The sequence below is a fragment of the Silene latifolia genome, chromosome Y (assembly GCF_048544455.1).
Source record: "Silene latifolia isolate original U9 population chromosome Y, ASM4854445v1, whole genome shotgun sequence".
In the NCBI taxonomy this organism is placed as follows: domain Eukaryota; kingdom Viridiplantae; phylum Streptophyta; class Magnoliopsida; order Caryophyllales; family Caryophyllaceae; genus Silene; species Silene latifolia.
In genome coordinates, this window is record NC_133538.1 from 278,798,823 (window position 1) to 278,816,509 (window position 17,687).

Below are 17,687 nucleotides of genomic sequence, written 5' to 3' on the forward strand. Positions count from 1 at the left end.
AACCTAAAGCTTTCCTGTTTTTCTTAAGTACACACATCAAAGCATAAAGCTGGTTATCGTCAAGCTTAGCACTAACAATAGCTGGGTATTGCTCCGTATCATCTAAAAAGACATACTTAAGATTTGGAGGAGGTGGCTTACGCTCTGGCACCATTACCTCAACAGCATAGGCAGAATCAGCTTTAATGGTATAGCAAGTGTTTACCAAATTCACGTTGGCCAAACTTATGATCATCTCATCTTCTTCCTCTGTGAGCTCGTGGCCTTCCATTACTGCTTCCAAAATATCCACTCATCAAAGATTCTTATTTGGATTAATCGCACACTCATCTAAACGGGTTAAATCGGCTAAAGGATCCTTGGCTAAGGATTCCCTCCGATTACAATTAACGACCTCATCAACAATATCAACTAATAACACGTATCATCATCATTGATGAGGTTCGATCGCAGTGCGAGCAAGACTGAACTCAATTGTGTCATCCCCTACCTCCAAGGTCAAGACTCCGAGTTTGACATCTATCACGACCCCAGCCGTATGTAAAAATGGTCTACACTAGTAGAAAAACATTAATTTGCGGCTCTTCATTTGCGGCGTTTTAGCCAAAAATCAGCAAATAAAAATTGAATTAATTTTTTTTTTTTTAAAACACAAGGTTATTTGATGCGTTTACTGAAAAAATGCCGCAAATAGAACAATATGAGGCGTTTTATCCCCAAACGCAGCAATAAGATAATGGATATTTACAAGAGAAGCAAGTAACACTTCCTCACTCATTCTGTCATTCATCCCTGTCAAAGACAACAAGTCCAAATCCCTAATTTTGTTTCATTATTTCTCACTTTCTCCCTCATCCCTCATCCCTCACAGTCTCACACCTCTCAATCTACCGCGTCGACCAAGGCGGTCGCCGTTACGAACCACCGTCCTTCGCCCTCTACGATATGTCACCGTCCTGTTAACTACCGCATTTTCGCGACTTTTCTCCTCAGGTTTGTACACCGACAGACGACTTAGCCGGAGGCCCGGAGCCCCACCTACATCCTGAGACTCGCCCACCAGTGGAAACTTTCCAAACACCAGTCTTCACCCGCATGCACGCCCTCACAAAATGCGTCAAATCTCGTCGGCTCGACATTTCCCCACCGCGCCGGATGTCACCATATCTCCCTCACCACAGGCGGTGCCTTCCTTTCACTCTCTCCTTAACTAATAGGTAAAATTATTCTCTTGAATGATTTAATTTAGCTTTTAGGGTTTCTGGGTGATTCAAAATTAGTATCTTAGTAATTTTACTTTAGATATGAAATGATAAATTATATGCTTATAGCATAATTGTTGTTGTATTTGGCTTTAGTTATGCTTAATTATCATTTCATGACAAAAATAACATCATTAGCATCCTAATTTTACCGATTGAAGTTGTAGCTGTTCATTTATTTGTGAACTTTGATGATTTTATGGCATTGGTTTGTAAATTATAATTATTAGACTATTAAGTCTCATAACCAACACCAAACGGAGGTGTAAGTGTGTAACTATGCCACATCATTTGATATTTAGGACAGTTGAAACATAGGTACCAGATGCATTGAAGTAGTTATAATTTGTTTTGTTTCCTAACAAATAGACTATTTAGGACTGTTTGAAATGGGTGTTCACCTAGCGTGCTTTGTTTATTTGAGTCATGGGAGGATAAGAATGCTTATTTAGATGGCATTTCATTTTAATTGTTTTACTGTTTCCAACTTCTATAATCTTTATTAAGAGATGATTCACTTGTTTTAGCCTATTACATTGTTAGAATAATCCCACTTTATTTGAGCTTGACGTGGTGCTTGGTGATCTTTATGAACAGACTAGAATTTTAGCAAGTTTAACTCACAATCTACTGGAGCCTTAGAAACACTTGGGTATTGACATGTTATATTTTAGATCTCCCAAGTGAGAAAGTATTCAAATATCATATCATAAAAACTGATAGTTTCTGAATGTTAAGGAACAAATCGTAAGTAGAATTTTTCAGAAAAATAAATTACAGCTGCAGGAGATTAAATTGCATGCTCACCTGGGATTGAGGTTACCCTTGACTACTTTCTATCCGTATTTTCTCCATCGAAACCCATCATAAAGGATGTCAATCTCACTGGTGTGATTAGTTCAAAGATTCTTTTATATTGTCGAGCACTAGCAGTCTCTTTGAGGCCTCATTTGAATCAAGAATCAACCCGAAGTTGTGGACTATAACTCGAGATATAAAGGTTCGAGTAACAACGGGTCATCTATGAATTGTTCAGTGATATTAAGAATATGAAATTTGACCAAATAGTGTGTAGGATATGGATTTCTAAAGACATCATTCTTGCAATTTGGACTGTTCGAGGGACTGACATTTGAGATTGGCTGTTGGAGTGTCATTGTAGCATTGATATGCATATTGATAATTAGCTTGTTCTATTGCTTGTTTATGATTTTGTCAATGCATGATTCAGGGATGTTTTGCGTCTTTCGAATCGAAACAGATTCCTTACCCGACAAACAAAGAAGGTGACGCTAGTTGAGAAGATAGCTTAGCTTGTTGAAAATAAGGTACTGGTTTCCATTTCAACATGTAAGTTTATGTAAGTTGGCCTAATTGAACTAGCATACTTCGTATTACTTATATGAAGCTAACTAATACTAATTAGATTATTAAAAAGATGTTTTGGTAACGATCTTCCCATCCGCTTAGTTAGTTGTCTAAATTAATTTTGTATGATCGATATTAGTATGGTGTTTCTTAGATAGGTTTTGTTTGGACACTTTTGCAATCGAGTATTAGAACTTCTCCATTAGTGAGTCCCGAACATGGAATGGCAATATTCGTCCAATAACCCATCCTGCACCCCTAATCTCCTTGTCACTTCGCATGATTACATGGTAATTAATGCTTCAATGTTAGCTTAGCTATTGCATCTGTCAACTAGTTTAGGGTTAGATTTTGAACTTACTGATAAATTGTTTGGATTAATTGTAATCTCATAATATGCCTTGCTTTTTTCTACATTCTGAACTTATGATGGACATTTTTCAGGAACTCAATTGTGGCAGAGAAAGAACACAGACATCAGAGGTAGGACAAGTATTTTTTAGGAACTCGATCTAACTTCACCTCAATTGGGTTTTCCACTAAATTAAATTTCAGTCGATAGCTCTTTTAGTAGAAAAACATTAATTTGCGGCTCTTTATTTGAGGCTTTTTTTTCTAAACGCAGCAAATAAGAACTGAATTTAATATTTTTTTAAAAACACAGAATGTTATTTGAGGCGTTTAGGCCATTGAACGCCGCAAATAGAAGTATATATGATAAGCACAAAACTAGGTGTCGTAAAAAGCTAGAATAACCTACCAAATTAACAATTTATAAGCCAAACTATACTCTAGACTACTCTAAATGATAAAGTAATATAGTGCAAGTAAGGGTCGGTCCCAAGAGAAGGTCTTTTAAGCTAAAAACTTGAAATGTAAACTATTGATTACTAATGACAAAGCTATAGACAAACAATGGTTATTCACAATGGTAAACAATAGAGAGACATGAAAAAGGGGGGGTTTTTGAGTTGATTGGTAACATGGAACAAAGTAAAATTTGCAAACTTGGTCTAACAAGCAATACAACAAACACTTGGTGAGTAAGATGATTCAATAATTAAAAGGAACTTGGTGCAATTCTCCCTTTGTAACCAACAATGGTAAAGTTTAACTCTTTAACTACTCTCCTCTTAATTTCTACCCAATACTTTCAAGTCAAGATGATAACACACACAAATTAAACCATCTATGTATATTCTTCAAGTTTAACCAACAATTCATTAAACCATGAGTGCAAGTTAAGCATGAGCATTAAAGATAAACCAAGACAAGAAGCTAGGATCAATTCTCACAAGATTAAACCATACAAATGAGAAAAGACATGAAATTTCCTACTTTTTGCATGAATCCTTTAAACCAATTCAACATACAACAAGCTTGCTCCAAACAATCCTAGACAAATTAACAATTTCTCTAGAATTTGCAATAGTTGAACAAATAAGAAGCATGGATGGCCAACCCAAACATAAATTCATTCAACAAGAAGATTAAGCATAAGGAAAGATCATTAGATAAATAAAAGGAGATTAAAAGAGTCTTACAATACCAAAGTTGGAGACTTTGGATGAATTACACCAAGAAAGGAAGGATTTAGCCTTCCATAGTCTTCAAAACCCAAAGAAATAAAGAAAGATTACAACTTTGCATCCAAAATGAAGTGTTCTTCTACTACAAGTTTCTAGAGATTATTCAATACTTAGGTGATAACTAGGTCTTCAAACATGAGGGGTATATATATGGGTGCACACCCTTCTAGGTTAAACACCTCAAAACAAGCCCAAAAACACGGAATGTTTACTTAAGCCCGTGTTTAAAAAAACAGATTTGCGCAGGCCTCTCTCTCTCTCTCTCTCTCTTTGAAGTCGGAAAAGCAGTCGCGCCAATTGTTAGCGTTAGTCGCGCCCTCGAGAGTCACTTCAAACTTCTCAAGTTTTGCTTCATTCTTTACTTTCCAAGCTTTACTCCTACTTCCTTCAACTGGTTTCTAGGCTACATGGGAGCTCCTTGCCGCTTGTCTTAACCTTTGAAGGGTGCTCTATGCCTCTCGGGTTCCGTTCATGAAGATCAATCGTCCAACCGAGGAGAATTACACAAGTTCAACCACATCAACCCCTATGCCAAGTGCTAGGAAAAACATACTAAAAGACCCATATTAAAAGACACGAGGGCGATAAAATCACCCTCTTAGACCGACACAAAACGTTACTATCAAACTCCCCCCCACTTAGACTTTTGCTAGTCCCGAGCAAAACCCGAAACAAGCAATCACGAAGTCTACAAGAGAGTGTAGGAGTGAATGACCACTCTTCCCTTACCACGACCTTCTTATATCTCCCTCTTTGACAACCACCTATGAAAAAAAAAATAAAGACTCAAAGTTGACACATGCTCTCTCTTCTCTCACACGCCCTCCTTATGTCATCCCTCTTAACAAGACACAACACACCTCCTTCTCCGACTCATCACGCAACTCCACCCTTCTTATATCGCCCAAATAGAAATGGTCACTTTTGCCTTATCCCAAGGCAATAGCAAAGTGACCCACACATCCTCCTATTAATCACAAATCATCACTACTTATAACACCCCCTTATCACTCCACATAAAAGTGAGATCATGCTACTTGGTTGGCCAAACACCCTTAAGAATCAACAACTCAAGTAGCCAATCGGAAAATCCACCAATTTGAAACAAATTTTGTGACACAAAAGAAAATTAAGTCCTAGAACTAGCCTCCTTCCTTGACCCTCCTTATCACTCCCTTCTTGTCCCTCCATCTTTTTGGTGTTGTATTTTTCAATTTTTCGATTTTTTTGTTTGAAAATCCCTCATTTTGCCTAAGGTGCCCTTTCGGGTTTTCACCTTAGCTTTTCCTTTCCTCTCATCGGTGGCTCGCAACTCGATTCTTCATTTTGCCCGGAATGCCCTTTCGGGTTTTCATTCCGTCCTCGGCTACCTTTTCCAATCTTGCCTAGGCGCCCACCCTTGTGGGTTTTCACCTAGCCGGGATTTTCATTTTTTTTTTTTTTTTTTTTTCATTACATGCATTCAATGGAAACATAAAGAAATGTACATATATTACAACTTCAATCATCTTACTCCCCCACACTTAGATTCCACATTGTCCTCAATGTGGAGGAGTACTCTTCATCCGCTCAAGGTTGGTAGTTGGAGGGACCCGAGCCTTCCCCTTGCTCATATGTCCCTTGATCTCTTCTTCTCCTTCCTCTTGCTTGCCTCACTCTTTTGGCCCTCTCATAGGCCTCCTCAACTTGTGGCTCGGTAATGGTTGGTTGGTAGGTGGGGTCATTTTGATGGAGGGTCATGCCGAAAAGGCCACGGATAAGCCCAAAAGAATCCTCGTGAGCTTGAGCATCTTCATAGGAGTCTTCAACATATTGGTGGTGCCTCTCATTTTGCACCCCGAATTGTTGAGTCGCTTGCTCTCTCCATTCATTTTGGGCCTTCCACATGGCTTGTTGCTTTTCCATGTACTTGGCTTGTTGTTGTTGCCAAGCATAGGCCTCATCTTGCCTCTTAGCCATCTCTTGAAGCATCTTCATTTGGGCTCTTTCGGCCTCCGCACTCGACTTTTGGTGCTCCAAACTAGCAACCCTCCATTGATCCAAACTCTCAAGCCTTGGCGTTTGTTGTTGTTGCCAAGCATGAGAGCTATCAACTCTCCCACTAATTGCCTCCAAAGTCCCCCGGGTCTCCGTGAAGTAATTAAACATTTGTTGTTGCCACGGGGCGATTGGTGGAGTAGAGCTTGTCCCCGCCTCAAACATTGGTGTGTCATGGATGGGCGGGTCACGCTCTATGTTCCGAATCTCCCTCTCTTCTTCACTATCAATGTGGACAATAGGGGTGGTTCGACCCTTCTCCTTTGTGCCCCCTTTGTGCCTCCCTTTGTTCGGCGTGTCGGGCGGGCAAAAGAAATGAATGTCATGGGTGCCATGAGGAATCGGGCCGTTCTTTGGTAGAACCATGTAGGGAGTTTTCCCCACTCCCAACCAATTGCATTGAAAATTTTGTTTATCAAGGACCTGGATCATATGGGTTTCCTCAAGTCCATGTGCATTATAAAAATGATTTCCCCAAACGGGGAGTTGGTCATCCGACGTCGAGCCCACATATTTCTCCACAAAAAGGGTGATGAGACCCCCACCATTGATATTACCTCCCCTCCTCTTCTTATGTTTTAAACAAGAATCAACAAAAAGCCGTGCCTAATCCAAGCACACCACTCCTTCGGGAGCATAGCCCAAATGCACTCCCTCACCGCATCACTCACTTTCGTCGGCTCCCACGGAGAAGAACCAACAAGCCAAACATCTTGTTAAAATACGGATTGCGGGGTTGGTTATGGCGGAAAGTTTGTCATTGTGATCTTGAGCGTCCCTTCCCGTGAGGTGACACCACACCTCATTAAGCTTGCCCTTGGGTGGGTTGGCCAGGGAGGGCGGTTTTGTGATTCTCAAAATCTCTCTTACCTCATCAAAAGAAATCGAATGCCACACTTTATGAAGACGGAAATTCACTCTCTCATTCGCCCCCTCCCCCGTTTTGGAGATGGTGGACAAGAATTCATAAGTAAAAGAGCGGTAGGTGTCATCATGAAGGTCCATGTATTGCTCTAATCCTACCCGACTCAAGAGTTGAAAAGTGATTTCCTCTAGTCCTAGTTCTTGAAGAGTGTCACGGTGGAGGAATTTGGTGATGGGGACGGGGTTTTCTTTTTCAAGTTTTGCAAAGATTTTCTTTTGTTCCGCATTAAGACCCTCATTCCCGTTAAACACCTTGGGGTTACTTCCCTCCCCTTGTTGAGCTTTCCTCTTACCGAAAACCATGGTTCCTAGCAAGCAAGAGCACCAAAAAGACCAACAAAAACACTCAAAACAGTTTTGCTCTCGTTGAGGCAATTCAACAAACACCTTCAAGGCACAAATTCAAGAAGGTGGGATTAAGTGATGTTTGTTGAATACCTCTTCCCTTTCTCAGAAAACAAGTTTATCCCAGCAATTAAAGACAACAATCAATCAAAATTATCCAAAAATTCAATGTAAAAACACCTAATCTCGGATTAAAGCAAGGTAAGTAAAGCAAAAGATTGGAAAAGTTGTTATACCTCCCCGAATCCACTTAAAATGCTAGTTGATTGAAGTATAATGCTAAAAACCCTTCCAAGAATGCTCCAATTACCCAGAAATCTCTTGAAACGAACTTGAATCCACAATGTGCAAGGTTAGGGTTTGGGATAAAATTGGGGAAAATCAGCAATTTGAAAGGTAAAGTGAGTATTTGAGTTGTTGGGTTGGGTTGAGAGGTGATTGTGATGAAAGGAAGGAGTTTGTTGAAGGTTTGATGGTGGATTTTGATGAAGGTTGATGAAGTTTGAGTTGGGAAATTTGGGAGTGGAAGGTATAATGTGTCGAAATGAATGAATGAAAGTGAATTTTTGGTTTGTAAAAAGCTCCTTCTAAATCCCGTGGCTGCTACCTGCGCAGGCTGCGCATTTTAACTGCGCAGGCTGCGCTTTTTGGCGCAGGCTGCGCTTCCTGGCGGGTTGTCGAGTAAAAACTTGCCATCAACTTTTTCTTTGTGGGGATTCTTGGCCTTCCTTTCGTGCTTTTCCTTCCTTTGACTCGTCTAGATGGTGTCCCGAGTCATTTCACTTCCCAATACGACTTGGGCACGCTTCCCAAGGAGCTTCATCCTACGTCCTTCAAACACTTCAACAAACTTTCAAAAGAATCCATAATGCATGCTTCTAAAACGCGTTAAGAGTAAATAAATTGACAAGAAAGCGGTAAATTCTATGCTACAAAGAGGGAATATTTACAAAAGTTGCCGTATGTTTAACGTCGATGGCTCGACAAAGTGCTTCTCACGCTTAAGCTTGGTAAACGGGGTCTTCCAAGGTGACTTGTTCAACAATTTGTGCTTCCATGCCTTCATGATACTCTTTAAGCCGTTGACCATTCACCTTGATTGTCTTTCCCGTGCTCGGGTTCTCAACTTCGACCGCTCCATGAGGATGGACCTTGCTCACAATGAACGGTCCAACCCATCTTGATCTTAGCTTCCCGGAGAACAACTTTAACCGATTTTGGAACACAAGAACTTTGGTGCCTTCTTTGAAAACCCGTCGACTTATCATTCGATCATGCCATATTCTAGCTTTCTCTTTGTATATGGCGGCATTATCATAAGAGTCAAGACGGATTTCTTCAATTTCTTGAAGTAAGCTTCCGATGGAGCCCCGCATCATCAATGCTTTGGTTGAAGGATTTGATGGCCCAATAGGCCCTATGCTCCACTTCCAAAGGAAGGTGACATGCCTTCCCATAAATGAGTCGGTATGGGGACATACCAATGGGTGTCTTATAGGCGGTGCGGTATGCCCAAAGAGCATCATTCAACCTTTGACTCTAATCTTTCCTATCGGGGTTCACTGTTTTTTGTAAGATGCTCTTGATCTCCCGATTGGAAATTTCCGCTTGCCCATTGGTTTGTGGGTGATAGGCGGTGGAGACTTTGTGCACGACCCCGTACCTCTTTAGCAATCCCTCCAAAATCCTATTGCAAAAATGAGTCCCCCGGTCACTTATCAACGCCCTAGGATAGCCGAACCTTGAGAAAATGTTATTGTGAACAAAGCTAGAAACCGTCCTTGCGTCATCATTCCGAGTGGGTATAGCCTCGACCCATTTTGAGACGTAGTCCACCGCTAAAAGGATGTAAAGATACAATGGACCCATGAAGTCTATCCCCCACACATCGAAAATCTCCAAATAGAGCATTGGTTGTTGGGGCATTTCGTTTCGTCGCGATATGTTGCCAACTCGTTGGCATTTGTCACAAGTGTTGACGAAAACGTGAGCATCTTTAAACAATTTGGGCCAATAGAACCCGCACTCAAGGATTTTACGTGCCGTTCTATGAGGCCCAAAGTGACCCCCACAAGCGTACTCATGACAATGTTTTAGGATGGATGGGATTTCTACATCCGGAACACAACGTCGGATGACTTGGTCTTGACACATTTTCCATAGATACGGCTCATCCCATATATAGAATCTAGAATCGGACTTGATCTTGTTCCTTTGACTAGATGAAAGGGAGGTGGGAAACTTCTTGGTGACCATGTAATTGACAAGGTTGGCATACCAAGGCTCAACGGCCTTTATGGAATAAAGGGATTCATGTGGTAAGCTACCGTCAACTACCCCCATAGTCTTCACGAGATCTTCATTGATGTGAAGCCTACTCAAATGGTCGGCCACCACATTAGCACTCCCTTGCTTGTCCTTGATCTCTATGTCAAACTCGCTCAACAAAAGCACCCATCTCATGAGCCTTGCCTTGGTGTCTTTCTTGTCTACAAGTTGCCTTATAGACTTGTGATCGGTATAGATGATGACCTTTGCACCCAAGAGATAAGCCCGGAATTTTTCAATGGCATACACCACCGCTAAAAATTCCTTTTCCGTGACGGTGTAGTTCCGCTGAGCATCATTCAAGAGTGAAGAAGCATATTGGATCACATATGAAGCTTTGTCATCTTTTTGTCCCAACACGGCTCCAATGGCAAAATCGCTTGCATCGGTCATGATCTCAAAAGGCCGATCCCACTTGGGTGCTTGAATGATTGGGGCCGATACAAGTCTTTCCTTCAACAAGTCAAATGCTTCCCTACAATGATCATCAAACACGAACTCCACATCCTTGTGCAAAAGTTTGCACAAGGGGTTAGCTATTTTAGAGAAATCCTTAATAAACCTTCGATAAAAACCCGCGTGTCCCAAGAACGACCTCACGTCTCGAGTATTAGATGGATACGGTAAGGTTTTAATCACATCCACCTTTGCCATATCCACCTCAATCCCTCTTTTCGACACTATGTGTCCTAGCACGATTCCACTACTCACCATTAAGTGACACTTTTCAGAATTTAAAACGAGGTGAGAGTCTATGCATCGTGATAGGACCATAGCGAGATGGTCTAGACACGAGTCAAATGAGTCTCCATGAATGGTGAAGTCATCCATGAAGACTTCCAAAATACGCTCCACATAGTCCGAGAAAATGCTCATCATGCATCGTTGGAAAGTGCCGGGGGCATTGCACAATCCAAAGGGCATGCGGCGGTAAGCATAAGTACCAAATGGGCAAGTGAAGGTTGTTTTGGATTGATCCTCCGGGTGAATGGGGATTTGAAAATACAGGAATATCCATCCAAAAAACAATAGTACTCTTTCCCACCTAACCTCTCTAGCATTTGATCTAGAAAGGGTAGGGGGAAATGGTCCTTCCAAGTGACTTGGTTGAGGCGGCGATAATCAATACACACCCTCCATCCCGTTTGCAAACGGGTGGGGATCAATGCCCCTTGAGTGTTTTTGACTACCGTCACCCCTCCCTTCTTTGGCACAACTTGAGTAGGACTTACCCATTGGGAGTCACTAATTGGAAAGATAATACCCATTTGGAGAAGTTTGATAACTTCTTCCTTGACAACTTCCATCATAGGTGGGTTAAGCCTCCGTTGTGGTTGCCGAACGGGTTTTGCATCCTTTTCCAATCGAATTTTGTGCATGCAAGTGCTTGGGCTTATCCCCTTGATATCCGCGATGCTCCATCCAAATGCTTCTTTGTACTTATGCAAAACATCCACCAATCTCCTTTCTTGATCACCCTCAAGTTGGTTTGAAATTATGAGGGGTAGAGTGTTATTTGCCCCAAGAAAGACATATTTCAAATGGTCGGGGAGTGGTTTTAGATCGGGGGTGGGTGGCTTAATGATGGATGGAAGTGGTCTTTCAAGGGAAGCCTGTAGAGGAAGAAATTTAGCTTGATAATCATAAGAGGAGGAAGAAAAACAATCTTTGGTGGAGTGAAGCTGAATCGCGCAGTCGGACTGGTGGTGAGTCAGCAGTCAAGCGCCGAATCGCGCAGTCGCGCCCGGCTCGGGATTTCCTCCTCAATTTCCCTCATTTCGTTTTCTTCCTTTGATTCTTCTAGTGGCTCTTCTTTTTCCAATGCTTCTATATTTTCCTGCACATCATGAGACAACAAAAACCGCAATCCTTCCTTCTCGACATTGTTAGTGAGGGCTACCTCGAGTGGGTCCCTTTGACTAATTTGGTAAACTCGATTTGCCAATTGTTCAATTTTATCAAGAAAGTAACAACAACTCAAATCATCGGTCTTTTTCATCGTCTCATACACATTGTATTTCAAAACTTTCCCTTCAAATTCCATGGTCAAAGTTCCATCATACATGTCAAGCTTGGTTTTGGATGTTCTCATGAAAGGCCTCCCTAACAAGAGGGGTGTAGCCTTAGAGTCCGGTTCCATGTCCAAAACATAAAAATCGTAGGAAATATGAAGCTATCAACTTCTACCAACACATCCTCTACAAGACCCTTAGGGTGAATTGTGGAACGATCCGCCAATTGAATCACAACATTGGTCCTGACAAGGAGGTAATTCTAAGGTCTCATAAATGGAATAAGGCATGACATTAATAGAGGACCCCGAGTCTAGCATAGCTCTAGCAAAGGCTTTGCCTCCAATTGAGCACGGTATAGTTAGCATGCCCGAATCATCGCACTTTTTGGGAAGATTTTGTTTGAAAATTGCCGAGACATGCCTACTAACCGTGACTCTTTCAACTCCTTTCCTTGGCTTCCGTTTAGGGGTGCAAAGTTCTTTGAGAAACTTTGCATACCTAGGAACGGTGTTAATGATAGTAAAAAGAGGGATGTTGACCTCACATTTCTTAAAAGTCTCATAAAGATCGGTGTCTTTATCAAACTTCTTGGGACTTGTGAGGGCACTAGGAAATGGTACCTCCGGTTCATACTCTTGTTCAATCTCTTTGAGTTGATCCTTTGTGTTGGTGCTTCCCTCCTTTCCCTTGTCAATGCTCCAAGGACTCTTTTCTTTGTCCTCATTAGCTTTTGAAGATGATCCTTTCTCTTGTTCAACCACAAGCTCTTCTTCAATTTGCTCTTCAATGTCAATAACCCTTTCTTGTGACTTGCCCCTTCTCTTCTTCTTGGGAGGGGATTCTAAGGTTCTCCCCTTCCTCAATGTCATGGCACTAGCATTTTCTCTAGGAGGAAATGTAGTGGAGGGAATAGAAGTTGAGGTTCTTTGATTCTTCTTGGCAAGTTCTTGAGCAATTTGGCCAAGTTGGACTTCAAGGTTGGCAACCTTGGCATCACTAACATTCTTGTCGGCATCAATCTTGTCAAGCCTCTTGTTCGTTTTGACTTGCTCTTGCAAAATGGTCTTAAGCAAGTCTTGAACACTTGGTTCCTTTTGAGAATTGTTGTTGTTACCTTGATTGCCGAATTGGGATGATTGACCTTGGTTTTGATTTCTACCTTGGTTGTTGAAATTCCCATTCCTATTTCCTTCTTGATTGAAATTCCCATTCCTATTCCCTTGAGAGTTTGAACCTTGACCTTGTCGGGAATTTTGGTCCCTCAAGTGGTTGAATTGACCATTCACAAAACTCTTTGAGGTGTCACCACCCCAACGAGGGCTTAAGTAAACATTCCGTGTTTTTGGGCTTGTTTTGAGGTGTTTAACCTAGAAGGGTGTGCACCCATATATATACCCCTCATGTTTGAAGACCTAGTTATCACCTAAGTATTGAATAATCTCTAGAAACTTGTAGTAGAAGAACACTTCATTTTGGATGCAAAGTTGTAATCTTTCTTTATTTCTTTGGGTTTTGAAGACTATGGAAGGCTAAATCCTTCCTTTCTTGGTGTAATTCATCCAAAGTCTTCAACTTTGGTATTGTAAGACTCTTTTAATCTCCTTTTATTTATCTAATGATCTTTCCTTATGCTTAATCTTCTTGTTGAATGAATTTATGTTTGGGTTGGCCATCCATGCTTCTTATTTGTTCAACTATTGCAAATTCTAGAGAAATTGTTAATTTGTCTAGGATTGTTTGGAGCAAGCTTGTTGTATGTTGAATTGGTTTAAAGGATTCATGCAAAAAGTAGGAAATTTCATGTCTTTTCTCATTTGTATGGTTTAATCTTGTGAGAATTGATCCTAGCTTCTTGTCTTGGTTTATCTTTAATGCTCATGCTTAACTTGCACTCATGGTTTAATGAATTGTTGGTTAAACTTGAAGAATATACATAGATGGTTTAATTTGTGTGTGTTATCATCTTGACTTGAAAGTATTGGGTAGAAATTAAGAGGAGAGTAGTTAAAGAGTTAAACTTTACCATTGTTGGTTACAAAGGGAGAATTGCACCAAGTTCCTTTTAATTATTGAATCATCTTACTCACCAAGTGTTTGTTGTATTGCTTGTTAGACCAAGTTTGCAAATTTTACTTTGTTCCATGTTACCAATCAACTCAAAACCCCCCCTTTTTCATGTCTCTCTATTGTTTACCATTGTGAATAACCATTGTTTGTCTATAGCTTTGTCATTAGTAATCAATAGTTTACATTTCAAGTTTTTAGCTTAAAAGACCTTCTCTTGGGACCGACCCTTACTTGCACTATATTACTTTATCATTTAGAGTAGTCTAGAGTATAGTTTGGCTTATAAATTGTTAATTTGGTAGGTTAATTCTAGCTTTTTACGACACCTAGTTTTGTGCTTATCAATATAATACAAATTTCACTCTTGGTATGTTCTTTTTTAAACATTTGTAATTTATCTTACATTCTTACTAAGAGGGGTATGAATCGTATTGGATTAGTTATCTATGCAAATGTGTTGTTTTTCTACACCGACGACTGGTTTCAACTTTCAAGCGAAGAAAGATTTCTATTTTTCATTAAATGTACGCCCTTTCCATTTTTTTTGCTGAAGCAAAGGGAGATTTCTATAGAAAATAATGTGTCTTTGCCTCTCATTTTTCTGCTAAGCAAAATGGCTATCATATAAATGGACACACCAAATTTGTTATGGATTTCAAAGGGCCTTAAGGATTCGTTTCTCCGACGCTACTCTCTCGTGACTTGTGTCTAGTTAACTCCTGATGATAACCTTAGCTATATCCTCTCAAGGGGTAAAATGTATTTGCTATCTTGATTATCAATGTTGTCACTATTCGCTAGGTATAACTCTTTAATCTTCGTATTTATTTCTGACATTGTAAATGCCAAGTGAGGTTTCAATATAAAAAAAATTACTTATGCGCTTATTTATAACTGATGTGTTGAATATTTGGTAAGGCAAAGGGATAAAGGTGGCTTTGTTCCATATACCAGCAAGCTGCCTAATTATGGCTTTTGAACTTCTATTTTTTGTGGCAGAGAAAGAACAAAGACATCAAAGGTATGACAGGTATTTTTCTCTGCCTTCTGAACTTCTATTTTTTTTATTGCCATCAGCTGCCTAATTATGGCTTTGTTCCATATACCGATATACCAGCAAGCTGCTAAATTATGTCTTCGCTTTTTTACATATCAAATGCATAGCTTTAGTTTGTTGGAAAACGGCGGTTTAATTTGCATTGGATTCTATTAACTTGTAGACTTTTGTGAAATTTGTGATGCTACTAAATCTTGTGTATCTTTATCTTTAGTGTCACAAAGTATTGCAGAAAATTATGTTTTCAACTACTGTTTTAACTACAAACATGTTGTGCATTTTTGACATGCCACTCTTTACGTCATGCTTGTTCCGAAGTTAACCATTCTATGAGCCTCCCTTCTCATATTCCCTTCGTAGACCGCCGATAAATATTTGTCTCGAGTGTAATTGCAATTGTAGAAAAGGTGAGTTTGGCGTTCTGTTGTGAGGCCGGGGATTCGGCCCTTGTTTGGCGTTCTGTTGTGAGTTTGGATTTCTTGAGCTATTTATTATCATGTAGTCTTGTATGAGATTGTTTCAAATGTGAGAGTAACTCAAGCCAGTATATATTCATCATCTCATAATAAGGTAAGTTGGTTGGTCTCGCATGTAACACAATCTCATATAAGTTCATTGTGATCATGCAACTGTCTTTAAACTCTTTAAGTTATTGTTGCATGTCCTTATTGGTAATGTCAGACACTGCCTATTTATCACCTATGAAGATTTTTTACTAGACTTTTTGCTTTTAGCCTTTAGAGGTTTTTATCAGTGACACCATCCCACACATTAACAATGCATGTTGTAAAATATTTTATCTCTTAATTTTCTCATTAAATGTCTGCAGTTCACAAATTTGTATGCCAATTGTGTTGACAGTTCCGCTGCAACTGTCTCGCACTCCAGGAAAATCACTTTGAGCGGTGAACATTTGGAGAGGTGACATAAGAGCTGGTTTGTTGAACGAAGGAGTCCTATAGCCGTAGTATACTATGGGGTCTTTATGTTTTAGAAACTTGAGATTAGAATCAAACTTGAGTTACTTTTTAATTTTGTATTTTAGTGTTGTAATTAGTTTTGAAGTATTGTGTATTTGTATGTGTTTTATTCTATTTGATGTATGAATGAAAATAATGTAAGATTGTTATTCTATTTGATAGCTATTATATTTAAATAATTTGTTTAGATCATTTTTTTTGTAAAAAAAAAAAAAAAAAAAAATTTTTTTTTTTTAATACCTATTGCGGCGTTTTTTTTAAAAAAACGCCTCAAATAGCCTATTTATTTGCGGCGTTTTTTCAAAAAAACGCCGCAAATAACCATTTATTTGCGGCGTTTTTTTAACGCCGCAAATAACTTTGTTATTTGCGGCCCTACCATTTGCTGCTACATGAAAAACGCCGCAAAAGGCCCTTTTTTTGGAGCCGCAAATAAATATTTTTCTACTAGTGCTACCTAAGATAATAGGTGACTGACTATCCTCAGCAATGTCTAAAACGACGAAATCGACAGGAATAAAGAACTTACCCACTCGAACGGGTACATCTTCTAAAATACCTAAGGGTCTCTGAATCGATCTATCTGCCATCTGAAGGGTCATATTGGTCACCTTAAGGTTACCTATATTCAACTTTTCACACACAGAGTATGGCATAACACTAACACTGGCCCCTAGATCACAAAGAGCTTTCCCAAATTCATGGTTACCTATAGTACATGGAATCGAAAAACTACCCGGGTCTTTTAATTTAGGTGGTATGTTGCTTCGTGAAAGAACATTACACTCCTCCGTGAAAGCAATAGTACCAACATCATTAAAATTCTTCTTACGAGTCAAAATATCCTTCATAAACTTAGTGTAAGAAGGTACCTGGGTAATTAAGTCAGTGAAAGGAATGGTTACCTCAAGATTGTTGACGATCTCCAAAAACTTACCGAACTTACGCTCCAACTTTGTATTCTTTAAACGCTCCAGATACGGGACTGCAACACTTGTCGTAGGGTCGACAATTTTCGTCTTCCGAATGTTTAAAATCTCCGTCAAATCATCACTAGCTGAGGTATTTTGCAATTCAATTGACGGATTTTCATTCAGCACTGGCGACCCAGTCAATCGACTATGGGGCTCGGTCGATCGACCAAGTGCACTAGGTTCGAATAGTTCCTGATTGTCAGAAACTTTTTCGTCAGAGATTTTAGTCTATTGACTGATGTTGTTGGTCGATCGACCACTGGCACTGGCAGTGGAGTTTGTTTTCGCACCAGAATTTAAATCTGACTTTTCATCATTTTCCGAGTCTTTTCTTGGCTTATCAGGACCGTCATTAGAGAGACCACTGCGGAGGTGAATTGCATTAAGTGTCTCGATAGGAACCTCACATTTGCTTGAAGAATTAGAGACTTGGTTAGCCGCTAAAATCTCCAACTGCTTCTCAAAATTCCTTGCAGATTCAATCCCAACTTCTTCTATTTTCGTAACTTGAACCAAAAGAGCTCGGACTATTTCTCTCAATTTCGCGGTCTCATTTGAGTTATGAACAGGAATTTTAATTTTCTTCTCGGAAGCTTTAGAAGACTCGAGCTTTTCAAACCGGGCATTAATAGAAGCTTCAAGTGCCGCAACGGCACTCATTTCTTCACTTGGCTTTCGCGAATTCCCACGCGAACTCGCATATTCAGCTCTATGAACCGCCATCTCCTCAATAGTGTTCCA

At 40.0% G+C, this 17,687-nt stretch overlaps 1 long non-coding RNA gene across 2 annotated transcripts; it reads left to right on the forward strand.

The window, feature by feature from the left end:
• Window positions 1–742: 742 nt before the first annotated feature.
• On the forward strand, window positions 743–16,142 carry LOC141627141 (uncharacterized). Of its 2 annotated transcripts, none has more exons than XR_012536703.1 (5): window positions 743–1,217; window positions 2,524–2,590; window positions 3,075–3,113; window positions 14,854–14,965; window positions 15,822–16,142. It is a non-coding gene; the product is annotated as an uncharacterized LOC141627141 (long non-coding RNA). The 2 variants fall into 2 exon arrangements; XR_012536704.1 differs by having other exon boundaries at window positions 744–1,217; window positions 15,854–16,142.
• The last annotated feature ends 1,545 nt before the right edge of the window (window positions 16,143–17,687 follow it).